Source organism: Peromyscus maniculatus, chromosome 1 (assembly GCF_049852395.1).
Source record: "Peromyscus maniculatus bairdii isolate BWxNUB_F1_BW_parent chromosome 1, HU_Pman_BW_mat_3.1, whole genome shotgun sequence".
Taxonomy (NCBI): Eukaryota; Metazoa; Chordata; class Mammalia; order Rodentia; family Cricetidae; genus Peromyscus; species Peromyscus maniculatus.
In genome coordinates this window covers 172,238,612-172,261,529 of record NC_134852.1, presented here as the reverse complement: position 1 = coordinate 172,261,529, position 22,918 = coordinate 172,238,612, and positions in this window count along the sequence as shown.

The following is a 22,918-nucleotide window of genomic DNA, read 5'->3' as shown; positions in this document are numbered from 1 at the left end:
GGCAGTAGGTAGCATGCAGGGTCCAGAGATGGATAAGACCATCAATATCTGTTCTATCCATTAACCTGCAAGTACCTTACAGCATTATGGAAACTAGCAAGCAGGGTGGAACTACCCAGGTCAGTTTGAGATTTATTTCTCTATGTCTTACAGAAGATGACAGATCTTGAGTATACAGCTTCTTCATGACCTAAGCGTGCATATTCACATTCAAGTACTACATAGACACATATCAGTCAATAGGCAACACATACATATGAATACAACCGAGTCACCTAACAGCAGTCTTTTAAAAATGTATCCTGTTGAGGTTGGAATGTAAAGTATTTTCCCAAAGGTCCCTCTGTTTGTACACTTGGCTTCCAGCAGATGGTGCCCTTTTGGGAGACTGGAACTTTAAGGAGGTGGAGCCTTGAAGGAGGAAGTCACTTACAGAGACCTTTGAGTTATATAGAGTGCTATACTTCTAGTTTGGTCTCCACTGCATGTTCTATTATGCTTTGAGAAGATGATGGGTATCAAACACATGCGTGTGCCATTATGGAGCTGCCTGTTGCTAGGCATTCTACTCCATGATAGACTTTATCCCTTGACATCATAAACCAAAGCAAATTATTCATATTCTTTCTTTTTTTAGGGGGGATATAAACATATGAGAATATGTTTCTGATTTTCAGTTTCATCTTTAACGTAGTATGTGTTCAAAGTTCAATGTAAATTAATTCTTTGAAAGGTTCCCTTGAATAGACTAGTCCTCAGTTTACTCATCTGTAAACTCAGGTAAATGAGAGAGAGGTGAAAAACCATTAAGTGAGATAATCTCACCAAGGTGTTCTGAATGAAAGCTGAAAAGAAGCTGTGTCCACAGGGATTGATTGACTGATTCAGAATTTCAGTACTGTGGTGAGACTGGAATGTCAGAGGTCCAAAGATGAATTACCTTTCCTTCGGCTAACTTTAGATTGTGGCACCACTGCTGTGCCAGAACTAATATCTTGTGATTAATAAATAAAAACCTTTGGAATCTATTGGCTTAGCTGGCCCACTGGCTTCACCAACCCAAATGCTAAAAATGCCAGCAGATAGCATTTTAGGCCTATAGACTTGGCTTCCCCATCTTGCTGTAACTACCTGTCTGATGTTTCCACAAATGTATTTTAAACTTGTCCTGATATGACTCTCTTTGTTCCAGAAAACTGTCAATCTTCATGAAACTGCCTTCACGTTCAAACATGGACTTTGGGGTAACCTAAATCTGTGTTCCTGGGCCATTGCCACTCAAAATGTTTATAGAATAAGCTGTCTCTTATTCCCTTTAAGATGAGTGAGATCTGTGGTTTTTGAGTTGACAGCATATGCAAGTCTTATAATTTCCACTTATTTATATCATTTGCTGATGTTGCTTTTAATATTTTCAGTGTTGTTACTTTTGAAGAAATGAAGCCAATGATCAGCCCCAGGGGAGAAGCTATGAGGAAGAAAGAAATAAAGAAAAGAAGGAAAGCCACCGATGTCAGGGAAAATGAAGAGACAAAAGTGTTATAGAACTTTGGGTCACAGTCTATTGTAGCATGAATCTTAAAGAGTCTTGTTAATAAAAAGAAACCTGGGGCAGGTATTGGAGTGAACGCTGGAAGACCAGAGAAGCAGAACAAGCCACAGCTACCTCACCTCGCCAGTTCCTCAGCTGGTCTTGTTTCCTCAGACTGGATGCCTCTGAGTCCTCATCCAGAATGAATCTCAGCTGAACTGCTGCTAGAAGCCTGAAAGCTTAACCAACCAAATGCTTCTAGTTTCTGGTCTTCACGCCTTATATGTCTTTCCTTTCTGCCATCACTCCCTGGGATTAAAGGCTCACTTTCTGGGATTATAGGCATGTGTCACCATGCCTGGCCATTTCCAATGTGGCCTTGAACTCACGGAGATCCAGAGGGATATCTACCTCTGGAATGCTAGGATTAAAGGTGTGAGTGACACCGCTTTCTAGCCTTTGTATCTAGTGGCTGTTCTGTCTCTGACCCCAGATAAGTTTATTAGGGTGCACAATATTTTGGGGAACACAATACCACCATAGTCTGTGTCCCAAAAGTCAGGTTAAAACACACACACACACACACACTAAAAGAAGAGCCAAAATAATAGTTAAAAGCAGAAAAAGAGAATTAGTTAATGTGTCTACATTGGGAAGAGGGTCAAAAGGATCCAATGACTCCCTCCAGTCTGTCTTTGGGGTTCTGAAGCATAGTTTGAAGAGTAGGCCAGGAATATAGACATCTAATCACGCTGGCTAAGGACTTTATACGTACTTCAATTTTACATTGACCAATCAGCATTCTGGGCTTCTCTGGAGGGACCAAATCTCCAAGTCAACCAACAAAGCCAGGGCTGCTATACTCCAAGCATAGGAAAAAAGATCTATGTGCTGAGCAGGTACAGTGCTGCCCCCTGGTGGTTCTGCTGTGCACAGAGTGGCTCACTTGTTTCTTGATAATTCCTCTGTTCATATAAATACATTTGGCACAACAAGATGTTTAATTGGAGCAAAAGATAAAACAATCTTGCATTTGCATTAACAAATAACAATAATGTAATCAAGACTATTTGTAAAAGAACTTTAAATTACTGCTTTCATACCACAACATCTTGAAGACTACTGTTGTGATAAACTATGAAAGAAAAAAAAATTTCTCAGCAATCTGCTTTAGTTCTTATTTCTCCCAGGAAAATGCGATTTGTTTGCTTATATGTGCATAATAGCTATTAGTTTATTTGGAAGTAATAGCTGGGAAGCTGATGAAAGATTATTTAACAGGAGATGTGAGATTTGTTGGGTAATTATCTTCTCTACCAAATACAAGACTGGTAAATTAATTCAGTTTGGCATTTTATTGCATTTGATAACTTCTTGCCTTACAATGCATGTAAAGATTTTCAAAGATCAATTTTGTACATGTGGTATTGAGAAGGATAACTTCCCTCTAAACAAGTGTCATTTTCTTTTCTTTTTTTTCTGACCAAGCTATGGACGGGGTCCAATGTCACTTAGTGAACCATGATTCTTCTTAGGAAAACATTTTATTGTAAAGGCAAATCACAAAGTTGCTTCTGAGATAAATTTGTTAACACACTGCTTTCCTCATCGATGGTAAAGTAGAATGTGGTCATGTGACCACTAGATGGCGATATTGTCATTTGTAGAAGGCAGCCATGGCTGAAGGGCTGGGAGATTTATTTATTTATTTATTTATTGCCCTATGAATAAGAAAATTATATATGTCCTCTGTGACCCACAGCATACATTTACTGTCACCTACCATCCCCCAACACAAACACACACACACACACACACACACACAGAGAGAGAGAGAGAGAGAGAGAGAGAGAGAGAGAGAGAGAGAGAGAGAGAATATGAGCTCATTTGAGTGGCACAGAGCAAAGCTAAAAGACAAACACCATCTTAGGAGTTAATAATGGATTGGCCACAACAGAGCTACAAAATAAATTCAGAGAGAAATATCCAGCTCAGAGTCTGACATTGTAATTACAGGAGTGGAGTGAGGTTTCTCTTGAAGCATCAATGCATTCTACATGGGTAGGATGGAGCCATAATCCGATCAGCTGCAACTGCCACAGCAACAGACGGACACTAAAAATAGGCCCCCTCTGGTAATCTGTCTGGATTACTAAATTCAGTGATGGCTTGGCAACAAATCAGGGAAATGTTTGCGGAAAAGGATTTAAATATATCATGAAGTTCTATCTGCTTTACCGAGAAACGCACAAGGCCCCGATTCAGAGTGACTGCTTCAGGGCTGCTTCCAAACAACCAAGCTCATTTTGTCAAAACATCACCTTGCAGTCCTGCCTTTTGCAATTTAATCATCTTCAATCCATTAGTGGGGGCAGAAAAAAAAATTGAGATTTCAAAGGGGTTCTTCTGATATTGGCACCTACATTATGTATTACAATTGTAGGATAACATTTAGCATTATTATTGCTGTTAGGGTTAGTAACTGGGAGATAATATGTATTTCACTCGAAATAGTTGAAGGTAAGATTTGTTATTAACTGTACCAAGATGCCTGTGACACAGACACTCGTGTATAAACAGAAAGTAGCTAATACTTGGCATGTATGCTAAGTAGTACTGACTGGAGAGAAAGACACTTAGGTTGACAGTGACTGCAGATTCAGAATTTAAAATAAGCAATGGTAAGTATTCTTGGCGGACATAGTCCTAAGCATTTAGGGTTAATTATTTTATGGGCTGTCATGACAGTTTTTTAGCACGTCAATACAGACCTTTCGTCAATGTAGCCCCACATTCTTTTTCCAGTCCAGGAAAGTACTTTGGGTCTGTAACATTCAGACTATTCTGTCGTTTTTTTTTTTAAATTTTTATTTTAATTTTTATTTTTTGTTGTTGTTGTTTTGGTTTTCTGTATTTGGTACTGATAGTCTGTCCTTTCTCCACTAAACACTGCAATTGCCCACCTTCAAAACAATGTCACCCTTTTCTACTCTAAGCTGTCCACAACAAAGTCATCCAGGAATCAGGGATTTAAGGAAATAACAAATGTGAGGATGCTTCAGAGGATGCAGGTAAGAGTTCTTTCTGTTCAGCATCTTCCTTCTGCCTCTGAGATAACTGAACTCTTCGGATCCTAGCATTCTTAAAACTCATAATTTAAAATAAAAAACAAACAATAAGCGGTTTAAAAAATAGCAGCTATTCTACAATGCATTTACTCAATATATCATACAGAAGTTACAAATACTAAAAAATAATTTTTATTCAAATTTATGATAAAATGATACCTTTAATGAAAGCCAGAATAATAGCTTGTAAGGTTTACAGTGAATCAGTCCCATTAGTTCAGAAATATTTGCTGTATCTTCTTGCTGTCCTCTCTCCGTAACTATGTAGTTTGTACCATTGATCAGGTAGCCTGGGAAGTTACGCTAGATATGTGGATGTTTTATTTTTAAAATATTGCATAGAACATAATTTCTAGTATCTGTACTGTTTCTTTACCTACCTAGGTGACATATGCCAATAATTTTACATGATCCTCAGAAATTTATAAAGTTTATAAAATGCAGGGGACTCTGAAACATTGACTCTATTTGGCACTTAAAATATGTGTATATATTTTGAAGTCTTTGTTTTGAGATTTTGAGAGGTTTCTTTTGTTAATCAGGAATCATGTCCTGTGATTAACACTACCTTTGATTTAACAAGCTCACCTAGTTTTAGAATCATATCATTGGAAATTTTGATAGCAGCCAAGGAAAGTGCACTCATCATTGATAGGAAATTATACACATGAGAGGCAGGATAATGAATAACTAGCAAGCAGTACAAAGTATAACCAGGCTATAGTAAATTTTCTTAAACCCTTAATTTTAATTTTATTTATTATTTCAAATGTTTTACATTTTTTGAGATAACTATACCTATGCCATATATATGTAACAATAGTCAAAGAATAAGAGACCTATGATTTTTAGTATATCACAATATTTATAACTTTTGACATTGCTTTAAGTAATAATATGAAAACTGGTGAGCTTGTACAACATAAAAATCTGTTGGGCAGCAGCAGTAAAACACCGGAGCAGTGTGATGTCAGAAACAGTGATGATTTTGTCTGTGTGGTTAGGAAGGCTTAGTCTTCTCTGAGTGTGCACAGGAAAACAGCCCGATACACAAAGCAACAAAACTGTTTGCAGTAGTAGGTATATTCTGATGTTTGTTTCTTCACTAAGGTAATTAACCTCTTATGATTTTTATCCAACTCAAAAAGATAGCTTTCTGGTGACACTTCAAAAGGTACATCTTACTTTAAACATTGTTATTATTAATTCTAGTTAACACCAAAACATATATTGCTTAGGAATAGTGACTGCTTATTTGTTCTTCTTTCCTTTGATCCTGAAAATAAAGATGGGTTGTCCATTGATTCTGGAAAATATAGAAATTGCTGTAAATCAAATCAAGGACCATTAGCTATGCAAATATAAAAAAAACAAGTTTTAAGGTATGCCTTATGTTAATAAAAATGAAGAACTCCAAAGTCTTCAGTTTAATGACTGATAACTACACAGCATTTCTAAGGGGAAGAGAGTGTGTTAACTAATGCGCACAAACACTGCAGTTTCTCCTGTGCACCAGGGTCCTTCCTCTGCCTTGTGTAGCACTGCTAGGTATCAGTTTTGAGACATTATATTCACTTGTAATTTCCTTTGTATATTCTCCATCACTTCCAACACCTCTTGGTTCATTTTTCATCTTGTAGTCAAGGTTCTGTATTTTACAGAAACACTGTCTGGACTCGATATAATGACAGTACCATGAACACAGATACTTTTCCAAGCCTGTACTCTAGAGTGCCCACAGAGCATTTAGCCTTCAGAAGGTTTTAGCCAAATTAAATTCACTTCTGCCTATAGACATATGCCCATGCTAAAGTAAGATGACCATAATGATTGAGGATGTAAGATTGGATTTCAAAGTTTAAAGTTACTGAATATCTATTTAGATCATTTTTATGAACAGAGCACTAGGAAAAATCAAAACAATAACAAATAATCTTTGTCCTCAACACACTTCAGTTGCGCAACAATGACCATATTACAGCAAAGAATACTCTTAAAGTTGTGTAAAAAGTAGGAAAAGCAGTATGTAGGCACATGTTCAGGGGGTGTTGACAGTGCTTCTGGAAGCAAAGGGACCTGTTGCAGACCCCTGATGATTCAGTTTGTACATACATCCATAGGGAACTTTCTTTGTCTTCCCATCATTACATGCAATATCAGCAGGCAATAGTTTGGTTGCAAATTTGTGTGAGCATATGAAATTAAGAGACTATATATATATATATATATATATATATATATATATATATATATATAAATTTTCACAATAGTAAACTTTAAAGTTGTAGTAGTATTATGTGCATGCTAATTCACACCCATTATCCAAGCATTCTGGGGGCTAAGAATAGCACATTTGAGGCCAGTCTGGGTCATATAGCAATATACAGCTTAAAAATGAATATTTCGATGCAATTTTTGTCGTCCCCCCCCTCTCTCTCTCCCTCTCTCTCGCGCGCACGTGTGTGTGTGTGTGTGTGTGTGTGTGTGTGTGTGTGTGTGTGTGTGTGTCTATGATATGTATGAGGTGGAATATTCTCATCCATGGCTTATGTGTGGAGGTCAGAGGACAACTTTGTGTACCTTAACATGGGTTCCTGGGATTGAACTCAAGTTATCAGTCTCTACTTTTGATGCTATCTTACTGTACCTCCTAATTTTAAATCTCTTTTAAAAAATTAATAAACAGTTTTAAAACTGTGTATGTAATTAGCTTGCTCATTGCTGCGAGCAAATAACTGCCAAGAAACACTTTCATGAAGGCAAAGGTGCTTCTGCTCATGGTTGAAGGAATAAGAGCAGGGAAGACATGTATGCAGGTGTGTGAGGTTGCTTGTTCACATCTGAGCTGATCGGGAAACAAAGAACGAAAAATTCTGATGCTCATTTGGCTTTCTCTCTGGCCCTCATTTTTTTTTAAATCCTTGACCCTAGTTTGTGGCATGTTGCCACCCATGTTCAGTTTCTCCTTTCTGTAAATACCTTTAGTGCTACACAATGCCCTAGGCATTCACTAATCCATTCAATGAAAATTAAAACCATTATAATGTGGAAGGCAGCAAGAATCTCCAATGGAAAAAATATGAAAAAGTAAAGAAAATATGGTGAAGTTTCAATAGTTCAGCAAAACAAATTATCCTCAACTTGTGTGTACCTTAACAACATATACTTCAGGTTAATTAACAATATAACTATACTTCAGAAGGTTTATAAGTTTACTTACAAATTGACTATAACACAGACACTTTAAAAACTGCTTAAATGATATGAAATTCTCATAGTGATGTTTCTCATTAGAAAGCAAATTATCTGCCTCATATTTCCCCTGCTCCTATCCTAAATATTCTACTAGAGTTCTTGATTAATCAACCTTGACTAATCCCCCACATCCCACCTCCTCATATATATATATATATATATATATTTGTTTTGGATTTTTCTTCTTTTTGGATACTGTGTCACATTATAGCTTAGGCTTTCCTATAACTCACTATGTAGCCCAGGCTGGCCTTGGATTCTTTGCCCTTCCCTTCTTTGTTTTCTTGTGTGCTGGAATTACAGGTGTAAGCCACCATAGCCAGCTTCTGTAATGATCTTTGTCTGACTTGGAGCTTTTCTGTAACTTGGAGAGTTGAAACTATAGTTTCATTTTGAACCTAATGTTCTTTTAAAGGAGCCCTGTGATGAATTCAAGCCTGTGGCAGGTCAATAGGCTAGTCAACAGTCCTCTGTTATTCTCTGCCTTTTATTGGTAGATGTTGAAGATAAAATTGAAACTCTGCACTCCAATGTGTTTTCTCTTTACTGTGAAACACTTGGGTTTAGAACCCTTGATCAACTGAACTAAAGTTTTGGTAGCTAGGAAAAGAGAAATATTCTGCTGCTTTATTACCTAGGTAACCTCAGACTTAGTGACTTGAAATATTGGTTTTAGCTAATGTCCTAGATTTGGATATGTGAGCTATGTTCAGCCAGGAACCGCCTCCCTGTGCCTCAGGCAATCCCCTTCCTGTAGTATCAGTCAGTTAACGGGAACCTGCAACTTCTAGTCAGGTGTTTTATGGTTTTCTGTGGTTTCAAGCAATACCAAGCCACATGTCTCCAGAATCTACTGAACCCATTCTCTTCCAAAAAAGCTATAAAAGCAAGCCCCAATGTTCATTCACTTTTAAGCTTTTGTTTGGAGCATGCTTACTAACATCTGAGAAGCCCAAGTAAGTCACAAAGAATGTCTAAATTAAGGGGAAGTGAATCATGCTGGCTCTATTATTGAATAACAAATACCGAAATCATGTTCAGAGATTTGGAGGTCATGCTTTGAGTTGGTCATCTCTGCTGATTTTAATGTTTTCAATTTTAGTTTGCATTAAATTTGGAACATCTTTCCTTGGTTACTGCACTGCACATCTTGAGAAGTACATAAAGTAGGCATTCTAGTAGAATAAGTAAATATAAAGTAAATGCCTATAATTCTGCCACTTAAATTAGGAAGTACCTATATTAATAATTGTCCTAGAAATACCTCATGAAGCAATGTCATTCATTCAGTAATGGAGACACCAGCCTCTCCACTAAATCGTTTATCTGTGATTTACATAGAAATAGACTTTGTTGACCTGTGCTCATACTTTATGCATGCTGAAGTACTATGTATTTCATGTTGTGGTTTGGTTTGTTTACTATAAATTATATTGTATACAACTACAGTTCTCCAACTACTTACAATACACATTTCCATATGCCTGGCAATTTGATGGATATTTGGGATGCTTTCATGTTTTCATTGTTATGAACCATGTTGCTATTAGTTTAGTAAGCCTTGTTAAAAGACATTTAAAATTAAAAGTTTTAACTAAACAGAGCTATCCATAATGTTTGTGACTGGTAGTAGTGTATCATTTCAAAGATGTCAGCTTCTCCAGATCAATTTCTCAAGAGACCATCTCATTTCTCTCTAGAAGTCCCTAAATAACACTGCTAAATTCATGCACCTTAAAGTCAATTTGCATCCTATTTTTCTCTCCTAAAGCTCGTGAGATTTCCCACCCATCAATAGCCTCGTGTGGCCACTTAAATTTAAAATTTAATTAATTAAAGTTACATAAAATTCATATTCACCTTCTCAGTTTCATTAGCCACATTTCTTTTTTTAAAACCATTTATTTATGTATTTTTCTATTAGCTTGGTACAGTATAAATTCTTATCCTAATTGTGAAATGTTTCATTGTGGCATTAACCACATTTCCAGTGTTCCATAACAACGTGTGTGTCTACAACATGGGGCAAGGCAGAGACAGATCTTTTGCCATGTCCTAGCAAGTTCCTTTGGGAGTATCCTGTTCTAACAATGAGTATTCGCTCAATTCATACCTTTCACATCTAAAGCAGACCAGTCAGATGCACTCCTCTCCTTTGTCAGTCTGAGTCCTGCAGGGCAGTCATTGCTCCTCATCTCTTAGTTGGTGGCAAACTCATATTTTAAACAGTAATGATAATCATTTTCAGCACATTTTATTGATTTATTTTTGTCTGTAGACTGTGTCTTTAATGTGTGCTGGTAAGATTTGTGCCATTGTCATAAAGCCAGTAAGAACTCAGGCGAGTATACACTGGTTTGAAATTCATGTGTTTTCCAAATAGGAGAGGAGGTAAAGGCTACTTCCAGGTCTGCATTATTATGAACAAAGCTATTTTAAGTTTGCAAACTTGATGAGAGATATTTCAATGGTGAAAGCCTAATTAAATGGCACAACCCACTATGTTCATGATTAGTAGAGTACTATCAGAAAGATGCCTGCCTCCTTCAGATTCAGTGCCGTCCCAACAACTTAAAAAAGAAACATTCTTTATTTTTTGCCTCATAGTGTCAGAAGTATCACTTGGTTTGGTTGTCTTGGGCTAATGAGTAGCAGAATATTTCGATGGTGAGAATATTCCAGAGGAGAATGGCAAGGAAAGAGAGAAATGTGGGGGGAGGGCAGAGGAAGAAGGAAGGAGAGACAGAGTGAGAGGGAGGGGGAGGGGAAGCTGGAAGGGGAAGGGAGAAAAGGAGTGTGACAGGTGGGGAAGCAAAAGAGACTTGAGAGCACTCACTCAGGGGCTAGGGTTCTAATGTCTTCTTTAAGGATGCTTTGGCTATTAGGCTCCACCTATTAAAGGCTCCATGCCCTCCCACAAGTGGTATTCTGGGCTCCAAATTTATACTATACCATATTGTCTTTGGGGGCTTTTGAGTTTCAAGCCTCACCTAAATTTCTATACATTCTCGTGGATCTTTTGTTTGATGGCATTTAAAATGGGATAGTTTTGTCTTGAATGGAGAAGTTGCTGCCTGTCCACTCCCCTGTCTGAGCTCAGCACTTCTATCATGTCACTATTAATGCCATGTAGCCATTGGTGACTTGCTTTCCCACTGAAAATGGTTCACTTTAGCAATAATGCTCTACATTTCTCCTGCTGCTACAATCATCATCTTCTGTGACTATGGCGTGTATATATGGAGACCCTGGAAGAATTCTGACAGTGCTTCCCTCCATAATTCCAGGAAGCACAGAAGCTCTGCTTCTTTGCACTAAACTCCCACATTGAATTCCTGCTGGTGACAATGGTGGCAATTTCTTCACTAACTGTGTCACAGTCTATTACTTGTGTATTGCTGCTAATGTTAAATAATAAAAATTGTTAATGGGTTAGTATGCCCTTCATATCTAATTTTCCAAGTTGAATTTATATCCGTCATTACTGGCCCACTGTCAGAAGTTGATACATGCCATCTGTAATATATTCAGAAAGCTTTGTTAAATGTTGGTTTAAAAGAATGGGTAGACTCCGTCCATTTCTCAGCAATTCAAGTGTCCATGTCACTGGCAATTTCACTGGAGTTGATAGTAATACAGGCTGACTGTCTCCTTTATCATTCTGAAAAGGCAGCCAGAAGAGAATATACTTAAAGCCTCAAAATATATTCTCTGTAGACTGTCTGCAGTTTATTGTTCTTTATTTGTCTCTCTTCTTTTTGTCCTTTATGACACAAGGTCTCACATTTTCCAGGCTGGCCTGAAATGCAAGTGGAGAATGTCCTTGGACTCTGGATACTCATCCCTGTCCACCTCTTACATGCTGAGATAACAGACATGCATCACCAGGCTTGAATTTTTGCCATAGGGACATCAAGTCCAGGGCCATACCTGTTAGGCAGTAATGCCACCAACTGTCCTATATCTCCAGCATTTCATTGCTAATGATTCTGCCACATACATGAGGGGGAAAAGATGCAAGTGTGAACTGTAATGTGCTTGTCAACTATTTTTCTGTCTGCGTATCAGAGAAAAAGTCACTGGACCAAGTTCTAGACAAAATATCAGGACAGCCTGTTTTAGTTGAAGTTTCCTGTCCAATGTTGATGAGATCCAGTCAATTATGTTTCCTTCTATTTCTGTATTGGCCTGCATGCTGTGTAGACGCCTCTGAATCTCAAACTAAAATGGGAAAAGAACCCAAATAGAGGAAAATCCAGTGGTTTTAGAAAATACATATTTTTAAGAATGCATAGATTCTCCCAGCTTAAAAACAGATGACTAGAAGCTTCCAGAGGTGAAAGCAAATAAATTGAAAGTGCCCTTTAGGTATTTAGTGGCATGTGATTCTGATCAGTCCAGTGACAGCTTCTTGCCAAGGGAAAGTTTTTCATTATATGATTTGTGCATTGAAATTACCTTGTTCTTTAACAAGAGCATCACGGAAAGGGCGAGCATCAGACCCTCGTTACCTGCTGTTTGTCCACTGCCCAGCTACCTAGTTTGATTAGTAGAATCATGTTTTCAATGATGCTGCCTTAATTCTCACCTCATCTCTAATCTATCTTGAACTGAACCACTAATATACTGCATAATTAGTTGACTGTAAATAACTACATCATGACATGCTCCAATTTTTGTATTCACTATTAATTTTGCATCCCCAAACAAACAAAAGTGTATTTAAAATTATTCTTTAATAGTTGTAAACCCTAGTATTGGTTTTATTTTCCATTTTTATTTTTTTCCTCCTTGAGGAAAGCGTTTGTGTTCAAAGTTATGTTTTGGGTATTTTGTTTGTTTGTTTGGAGAGGTCTTGATTTGCAACATTTAAAATATTCTTTTTAAATAAACTTTACTATTAAAAAACTTGTAAATAAAAAAATCACATTGGACCATTTCCTATTGGACAGTTAAAACAGTCTTACAGGATCTAGAAAACAGGAAAAAATAATGTATACTTATTTCTTCTTTGATAAGTATTAACAAATGCTTCATACTGTATGTATGTACTGTATAGAGAATTGTCAGTGTTTCTTTAATTTGGACATATGCTAGAGTGGATATGGTATCAGCATTATGGAGTGGAATCCTTATTGTAGTGAAGTGTTTGTGGTAGACTTGCTGTGTGAGCATCCACAAACTTTTGCAGTATTGTTCTGCAGTGATAGGAGCCGATGGCTTGGTTTTATCAGTGAAAGCAAGTTTGTTGGGTTTGTCCTTAATTAGTTTATGTAAATTGTACTTTGAAATAATCCCTTAAAACAATCAATACACTACAAATTGTGACTCTTTCTTATTTACATTCTTATTTAGTAAAGCAGTTTCTCTAATGACAGCTTCCAGGCAACGTTTTATTAGTCTAGTGTGAGGTCCTGAACACGCTCAAGAGGGAAAAAAAGATGGTATTGACTTCGACATAGTCATTAATTCTAGCTACTTCCCTTTATTTAGTATAAATGGAGGAAGTTTGGCACACCCATTATTCATTTCCCCCACCTCAACACACACAATTAAGTCCCCTGAATTATATCTACACAGAAAACTTCAAATGTCTTCCCTTTTTGAAATACCAATAGGAAATAGTGCAAAGTGTAAAGTGTCTGTGAGTTTGACTACATTGAGTCAAACAAATAAATGAAAATGAGTTTGTTTCTGCTTTCTGATAGATATGTATGATAGAAAAATTTTTAAAACAAAATGAAGTGAAATATATAAATATCATTAAAAGGGATGCCCTTAGTATATTTTAATTGAATGACCAGTGTTGTTATTAGGCAATATAAGAACCCAATAATTAGCTTAGTACCCACCATATGAATACCACTCATAATTACCTTTGATGATAAAAACCAGGGGAAAGAAGCTAGAAAAAGGAAGATGGCTGGTTCTAATATAGTGCATTAATTGGCAGTTCATCCATTCATTGTCTTAGTTTGATTTCCTGTTAAGGAAGACTCAGAGAGTAGGTACACATTCACTGGTGGTGTGACTAGGTGATTCCAGGTACCTCTAGAAAGAGAACAGAGAAACTACACAGAAAGATCACCTTTTGATTTAATTTGTTTGTTTTATCTCAGTTATGGAGAAATCCAAGACGAAGACACTAACAATTTGGTGTCTGGTAAGGAGCACTCCTTGGTTCATAGATGGAATGTTTTTCATAATAATCTCCTGTGGAAGAAATGATAAGGAATCTGTGAACACTTCAATAATACATCAATTCCATCCATGAGAGCTCTGTTCTAAGGACCTAATCTCACCCAAAACCCACTTTCTATCCCTATTTTGAGAGTTAAGTTTTCAACATATGACTTCTAAGAGAAACACAGATGTCAGGTCATAGGCTGTACATCTCTCCATAGAAAGTATTTTGTCAGATACTAATCTCCAAATCTAAAATTCTCTATCAAAGGCAACAGGAAATAGGAGTAATGTGAGTTGTCCCACACAAAGTACACCACATTGTTAAGTATTGTTTAAGAAACAAACCTATTATGTTTCATTGACATTGGGGCTACTGTTACTTTCCATTGTGACTACCTTGAGAGAACACAGACTCTGGTTTCTAAGTTTAGACACACTACTTAGTAAATAGAATGCAGATATGCTTTAGTTTTTGTTGTTTGTTTGTTTGGTTGGTTGGTTGGTTGGTTTTGTTGTTGGTGGTGTTTTCGAGACAGGGTTTCTTTGTGTAGTTTTAGTGCCTGTCCTGGCTCTTGCTCTGTAAACCAGGCTGGCCTTGAATTCACAGAGATCCGCCTGGCTCTGCCTCCCAAGTGCTGCTCCACCACCACCAGATGCTTTAGTTTTGTATAAGAGACCTTAAAATGTTAGTAAACACTAAGGGTTCTGGTAACAAAGAAAATTTGAGAAAGTACTAATTATTTCTTTTAAAAGCTATGTGCATAAGTAACTGCCCTGTTCATGGATAAAGTCCATGGGAGTCTAAAGGAAAATTTTAGAATTTTCTTCTGATACTACTTCTTTGAAATTTCATAATCAGGAGCAAGCACATGTGACCTTCCCTGTATTGCAGTAAAAGTGACAACCACTACCGATATATTGCTATAACTTTTACTTCTGGTAACAGAATAGAGTTTTATAGACATTATGGCCAAAATTATCTCCAGATTACCTTTGGTCCTCAAATGGTCTTGAGGGTCATTTGTGGCTTCAAAAGAAATTCCTGATTCCTCCTCTGTCCTTTCTTCTCAGATTAAATAGGAAATATTTTGGCTGAAATGTTGTCATTTCTACACTCAAGACAAGCATCTAGATTGTCATCTATTTGTATTGTTTGATACTGTTACTCTAAGTTTCTGTCTGTCTCTCTCTTTTCTATCTCCCCATTTTCCATATCTAAATTTTGTAGATTTTTTTTTTTTTGGTTTTTCGAGACATGGTTTCTCTGTGTAGCTTTGGAGCCTTTCCTGGAACTCACTCTGTAGCCCAGGCTTGCCTCGAATTCACAGAGATCGGCCTGCCTCTGCCTTCCGAGTGCTGGGATTAAAGACATGCACCACCAATGACCAGCTAATTTTGTAGATTTCATTAGAAGTACTAAAATAGACTTCTATGACAATAAAGAATTCATTGAAAAGCACAAAGATGATTGTATATAAAACGAGCATCCAAGCCAACAAAACATTTTATCATAATCATATTACTTCAAGCCATAATTTAATAAATATTATTGAATCAGGTCTTAAATGTTTTGTATATGTATATCTAGAAGGTGCTAATAAAACTCTAATGATAAAGGTTTTTATCACTCTCCTGTTGGAGTCAATTTTTTTTTTTTGAGACAGGGTTTCTCTGTGTAGTTTTGCACCTTTCCTGGAACTCACTTGGTAGTCCAGGCTGGCCTTTAACTCACAGACATCCGCCTGGCTCTGCTTCCCGAGTGCTGGGATTAAAGGAGTGAGCCACCACCGCCCGGCGAGTCAATTTTTTTATAGCAGAAATTTCTTGTCTTTAGTTATTTACCCCACATTCTGCACCCCCTTTTTCAGTTGTGTGTGTGTTGTATGGGAGTGTTTCTGTCTCTGTGTGTATGTGTCTATGTGTGTGTCTTTGTGTTTACAAATCTCTATGTGCATGTGTGCTTGTATCACTGTGTTTATGTGTCTCTGTGTGTGCTTGTGTGTTTGTATCTATGTATGTATTTGACTCTGTGTGTATGTATCTCTGTTCTCTGTGTGTCTGTCAGTTCTCTCTCTCTCTCTCTCTCTCTCTCTCTCTCTCTCTCTCTCTCTCTCTCTGTGTGTGTGTGTGTGTGTGTGTGTGTGTGTGTGTGTGTGTGTGTAGCCAGACTTGCCCCTTCCACAGTTCCTAGTTCCTTATTTCACCATGGTCTTCTGGAGGATCTTAGGCTATGACACCTCTGTGAATAGACCCATGAATGCAAAGCTGCCTAATGTCAGATCAGAACTGATACCTGGAGCTGAGAGAGTACTGTTTCAGTCTTGTATAATGGGATTTCCTCAAAATGGGACATAAGAAATGAGAATGGATTCCATCTCAAGACAAGGAACTCACTGTACAGTTTCAATTAGGACAAGTGGTCAAATCTATTTAAGTCCTGAGTAGAGAAGCTGGGAGAAGGAAAGGATGACTGCCATGCACAAAGGCACAGCTATGCTCTCTGTTCACACCCAGAGAAAGGGCAAAGGTGGCATTCGAATTCTGGATTTTCTCTTATTGGTTGGCAAAATGATGTGGAGAGACAACAAGGAAACTAATTGAATTTTTAAGTACTCAGATTTGAAAAGTTGTATTATTGTAGTGAGTATCAGGGGGTGGGCAACTTATTTGCATGTATGTAAAATAAATGTGCACTTGAGGGACTAGAAGTCAGACAAATTCTCTGATAGGCTGAGAAAAGGAGAGATGGACTATGAATAGATAAAGATGGTGAAACTTCAAGATGGCAAGCTTCTTCTTCAGCCTCCTGACCTGACATAGAAGCCTGGTGAATTAAACCAAAGGCCTGACAGTCTTTTTTGTCTACCAGTTGTGGTGATATTGTGTTCCGCAAAATATTGTGCACCCTAATAAACTTATCTGGGGTCAGAGAACAGAACAGCCACTAGATACAGAGGCCAGAAAATGGTGGCACACAGGCCTTTAATCCTAGCATTCCAGAGGCAGAAATCTGTTTGGATCTCTGTGAGTTCAAGGCCACACTGGAAATAGCCAGGCATGATTACTCACACTTTTAATCCCAGGAAATGATGGCAGAAAGCAGAAAGGTATTTAAGGTGTGAGGACGAGGAACTAGAGGCTGGTAAAACTTTTAGGCTTCTAGCAGCAGTTCAGCTGAGATTCATTCTGAATGAGAACTTGAGGCTTCTAGTCTGAGGAAACAGGATCAGCTGAGGAAGTGAGGAGGTGAGGAAGCGTGGCTTGTTCTGCTTCTCTGATCTTCCAGCGCTCACCCCAATAACTGGCTTTGGGTTTGTTTTTATTAATAAGACTCTTTAAGATTCGTGCTACAGCCAGTAAACTTCCCTGCCTATGGATTAGTCCAGCAAATTCAAGGCCAGACCAGGAAGCGTTTGTCCCAAAGCTGTGGCATTACCAGTCTACCAGCCTTCCTTTCTGTCCAAACTTACTGACAACATGAGGAGGAAGAGCCCCTCAAAACCCTTAAGACCCCCAACCCTCAAATAGGAATGGTGCTGCAGCTTCCGATGTGATTGGCAGAGAGTCTTTTTCTCTGTGTACTTTGCTGTGTGTGTATTTTTGCACAAATAAGAGAAGCCTCTTTTCACAGGATGGTGCTGTATATTGCTGTATCCTCTGTCTGAGATTTCATCTGCTGTTACTTGTTGCACTTAAGATATTTTTCCTACATTTTAATTCTTTAATTGGCAAATAAAATGAATCTGATCAATGTATAAATTGAAACCCATGTATACACAGGAGTAGATCAGCCACTGTGTCTAGTGAGAATATGAAGAATTGTGCCCTATGCTCATGTCACTACTGTATCTTCCTGATGGCATGCCTCCTAGGCACTGGCATTCCCATAAACTGTGACTGACAGCAAATTTCAGTGCAAGTATGGCTTCTCCGATTCATTTTGATTCGTTTAACCTTTAAAACATTTTTTTTGGGGGGGGGAGTAATTTCAGAATTTACTTTTTTCTTCTCTGACTACACTTCTATTTTATTATAATTGAAATTAGTATTTTATAACAGTGGTATGTGTGTGTATTTTAAAGCAAGTTAATGATAAATTATTATTTAATCTGTGGTAGATTGAAACTAGGTATAATCTTGCTTGGCAAGCTGCTCAGGTCTGAATGGAAGTTCTGTGCTTCTCCATCAGAGTCATTAGCATACACGCTGCGAGTGTGAATGTTCATTAGCATATTATGGAGCTATAATTTCTGCTTTTTGAAAAAGCCATGTGAAGCAATTACCCAGGGTGGTAGGAGCCCTGTTTTAATTCCAACACCCTCTCTAGTTTACTTTTTCTCAGTCGCCCTTCTCTGTACTTGTGTGTATTTGTGTGTGTGTGCGTGCATGTATGTGTGTGTGTGTGTGTGTGTGTATGCAGCACAGATATATGTGCCTGTTCATGCATGTACATGTGAAATTAAGATGATAATCTCACATTATTCTTCAGTCACAGTCATCCTTTTCTGTTTGAATGCAGATTTTCACTCATCTGGAGCTTGCCAAGTAAGCTGTGCTGTCTGGCCAATGTAACTCAGAGTTTTGCCCGTCTCTATTTCCCAGGCACTGGGATCACAAGATTGTGTCATCACACTCAGCTTTTTACATGGGTTCTAGGGATAAAACAAAAGTTCTCTTACATTCAAGGCAAGGACTTTATCCAATGCGCTATCGATCCAGACCAACTGTTCACATCAAAATTTTTTTCTTTTTATTGAAAATACATTCTTTTCTCATACAATATATCCCGATTATAGTTTACCCATCCTCTTCTCCCATCCCCAGTTCTTCCCTACCTCATATCTCATCCCCATCAAGATCTACTCACTTTCTGACTTTCATTAGAAAAGAACAGACTTCTCATCATAGGTGCTAGGCTCCAAAAAGCTGGCTCATGCACCAGGGACAGGTCCCAATCCCACTGCCTGGGGGCCCCCTAAACAGTTCAAGCTAAACTACTGTCTTGTTTATTCAGAGGGTCTAGTTCAGTACCGTGGGACCTCCTCAGCTTTTGGTCCACTAGTTTGGCTAGTTGTCTCTGTACTTTTTCCAATCATGGTCTCAATATCCCTTGCTCATAGAATTCCTCCTCTCTCTGATCAGTTGGATTCCTGAAGCTCGGCCTGGGATCCAGCCGTGGATCTCTGCATCTGCTTCCATCTAAGAGATGACAACTGAACATGACAAAATAAAATATAATAAGACAAAGCAAAAAGTATATTGAAATTGGACATGGAAACTGAAAAGGAGGAAAAGAGTCCCAAGAGCAGGCAAAAGAGTCAGAGACCCACTCTTTCTCACAGTCAGGAGATCCATAAAAATATGAAGCTAAAAGCTGTAGTACATATACAGAGGACCTGGTGCAGTCCCATGTAGACCATGTGTTTGCTGCTTCAGTCTCTGGAGATCATATGCTCCCTGCTTAGTTGATTCAGAGGGCTTTGTTCTCCATCCCCTCTGGCTCATAACAATCTACACTGAATTCCCTAAATGCTGAATGTAGGGATTTAATGGAGATTTTCCATTTAGACTCTCTTCGCATAATGTTTGGTTGTGGGTCTCTGTATCTGTTCCCATCTGCTGCCTGAGGAAGCCTATCTGATGACTGGGTAAGGCACTGATCTATGACTATAGCAGAATATCATTAGAAGCCATTTTATTGATACTTTTTTTTTTTTTTTTACCTGTAGTGTTTCATTTTACCATAGATATCCAGGTTATCTAGTCTATCATCCTTGGTTACCCTAGCAGTGTTGGGTATGGGTTCCTTCTCATGGACTGGGCCTTATGTCAAATCAGACATTGGTTGGCTACACCTATAAGTTCTGTGCTACCATTTCCCTAGCATTTTTGGCAGGCAGGGCAAATTTTAGGTCAAAGGTTCTATGTCTGGGTTGGTGTTCATGTTTCTTTTTCAGTATCCTGCAAAGTACCTTCCCACACAAAGACACTTTAATGTAGGGATGTGGGCTCCATGTAGGTACCAAATTCATGTTCAGTGAATTGTGTGGGTGTTCTCTTTGGGAATGGACCCCCTATGTCAGTTTTCAGAGAGCAACTATTTGCTTTAGCAACAGCCTGGGTTATTTAGGAATTTCCAGGGGACCCCCCTGGTCAACAACTCAGTTGAATGAAACCCAGCCCTGCCATTGGAAGCCTCGTGTGGCAACAAGAGATGAACAGCTGAGACTCCATATCCCCCATTATCAGGAGTCCTCATTAGGAATACCTTCATGGATTCTAGGCAGTTTCCCCTGCACCAGATTCACCCCCCAACACACAAAAGCCCAGCATCTCTGCCTGCACTTTCCTCCTCAATCTCATTGCCTCCTACCTGATCCTCCTGATTCCTCCCTTCCCCACTTGTCTGCTCCTTAAAATAGATCCTATTTCCCCCTCCCAGGGAGATTCAACATTCCCCCCAGACCCCTCTACTGTACTTAACATCCCTGAGTCTGGGAATTGTAGATTGTCATTTACTTAATGAGTAAAATCCACTTAAAATGAATAAATCCACTTATAAGTGAATAAATACCATATTTCATATTTATTTTTCTGGGTCTGTGTTATCTCACTCTGGGTGATATTTTTTCTAGGTCCATCCATTTGCCTGTAAATTTCATGGTATAATTTTTTTTAACAAATAAGTAATACCCCACTGTGTAAATATACCACATTTTCTCTATCCATTCTTTGATTGTGTGACATCTAGTTTGTTTCCAGTTTCTGGCAATTATAAATAAAGCTGCTATGAATATAGGTGACCAAGTGCCCTTATGATAGGATGGTGTATCCTTTGGGTATATGTTCAGGAGTTGTATAGCTGGGTCTTGAGGTAAATCAATTCCCGATTTTTTGAGAAACTGCCATATTGATTTCCAAAGTGACTGTGTAGGTTTACACTCCCACCATCAATGAAAGAGTGCTTCTTTGCTCCACATTCCCACAAGAAAGAGAGCTATCACTCATTCTATTATGACAGGTGTAAGATGAAATTTCAAGATAGGTTTGATTGGTGTTTTCCTACTGGCTAAGGTTGTTGAACATTTCTTTAAGTATTTCTTGGCCATTTGAGATTCTTCTGTTGATAATTATTTGTTTAGATCTCTACCCCATTAAATTAGATTAATTGGTTTTTGAAATATCTAGTTTCTTGAGTTTTTATATGTTTTGGATTTTAGTCATCCATCCATTAGTAAAGGTTGTTTCTCAACCTGTGTGCTGTCACTTTTTCCAATTGATGGTGTCCTTTCCCTTAGAGAAGCATTTCAGTTTCATGAGATTCTATTTATTAATTGTTGCTCTTAGTGCCTGCACTATCAATATTCTGTTCAGAAAGTTGTCTCCTGTGCCAATGCATTCAAGGCTGTTCCCCACTTTCTTTTCTTCAGGTTCACTGTATCTGGTTTTATGTTGAAGTCTTTGACCCACTTGGACTTGAGTTTTGTGCATGATGATATAGATCTATTTGCATTCTTCTATTTGCAGACAACCAGTTTGACAAGCCCCATTTGTTTAAGATGCTGTCTTCTTTCCAGTATGTATTTCTGGTTTCTTTACCAAAATCCAGGTGTCCATAGGTGTGTGGATTTATGTCTTGGTCTTTAATTCCATTCTATTGGTCAATATGTCCGTTTTTATGCCAATATATTGTGTTTTTTATTACTATTACTCTGTAGTACAACTTTAAATTGTGAGTTGCAAGACTTCCAGCAGTTGCTTTATTTTTCAGGATTGTTTTAGCTACATTAGGTTTTTTGTCTTTTCCATATAAAGTTGAGAATTGTCCTTTTAACGTATGTAAAGAATTGTGTTGGAATTTTGATGGGGGTTGCAATGAATATGTATATTGCTTTTTGTGGGATGGCGATCTTATGTTATGTATTAACTATGTTAATCCTACTGATATATGATTATGGGAGATCTTTCCATCTTTTGATATCTTCTTAATTTCTTTCTTCAAAAAGGTGAAATTCTTGCCATACAGGTCTTTCACTTGCTTCATTAGAGTTACCACCAAGATATTTTATATTATTTGAGGATATTGTGAAAGGTGTTGTTTTCATAATTTCTTTCACAGTTCACTTGCCATTTGTATATAGGAGGACTATTGTCTTTTTTTGAGTTAATCATATATTCAGCTACTTTGTTGGAAGTATTTATCAGCATAGGAGTTTCCTCATGGAATTTTTATGTTCACTAGTACTTTTTTAATTATACTATCATTTCATCTGTAAATAACCATACATTGACTTCTTCCTTTCCAATTTGTATCCCCTTGATCTCCTTCAATTTGTCTTATTACTGTCCCTAAGATTTCAAGTACCATAGTGAATAGATATGGAAAGAGTGGCCAACTTTTTTTTGCTTCTTATTTTAGTGGAATTGCTTTGAGTTTCTCTCCATTTAATTAGATATTGGCCATAGACTTGCTGTAAATTGCTCTTATTATGTTTAGATATATCCCTTGTATCCCCAATCTATCTATGACTTTTTATTATTACTATTATTATTATTATTATTATTATTATTATTAAGAGATTTTCTATTCATTTTACATACCAACCACAGATTCCTCTGTCCTCTGTGGAGGTATTGTCTTCCCCAAAATATTGTGCATGCTAAAAAACTTATCTGGGGTCAGAGAAGAGAACAGCCACAATATTAAACATAGAGGATAGGCAGTGGTGGCACACACCTTTAATCCTAGCATTCCAGAGGCAGAAATCCCTCTGGATTTCTGTGAGTTCAAGGCCACATTGGAAATAGCCAGGCATGG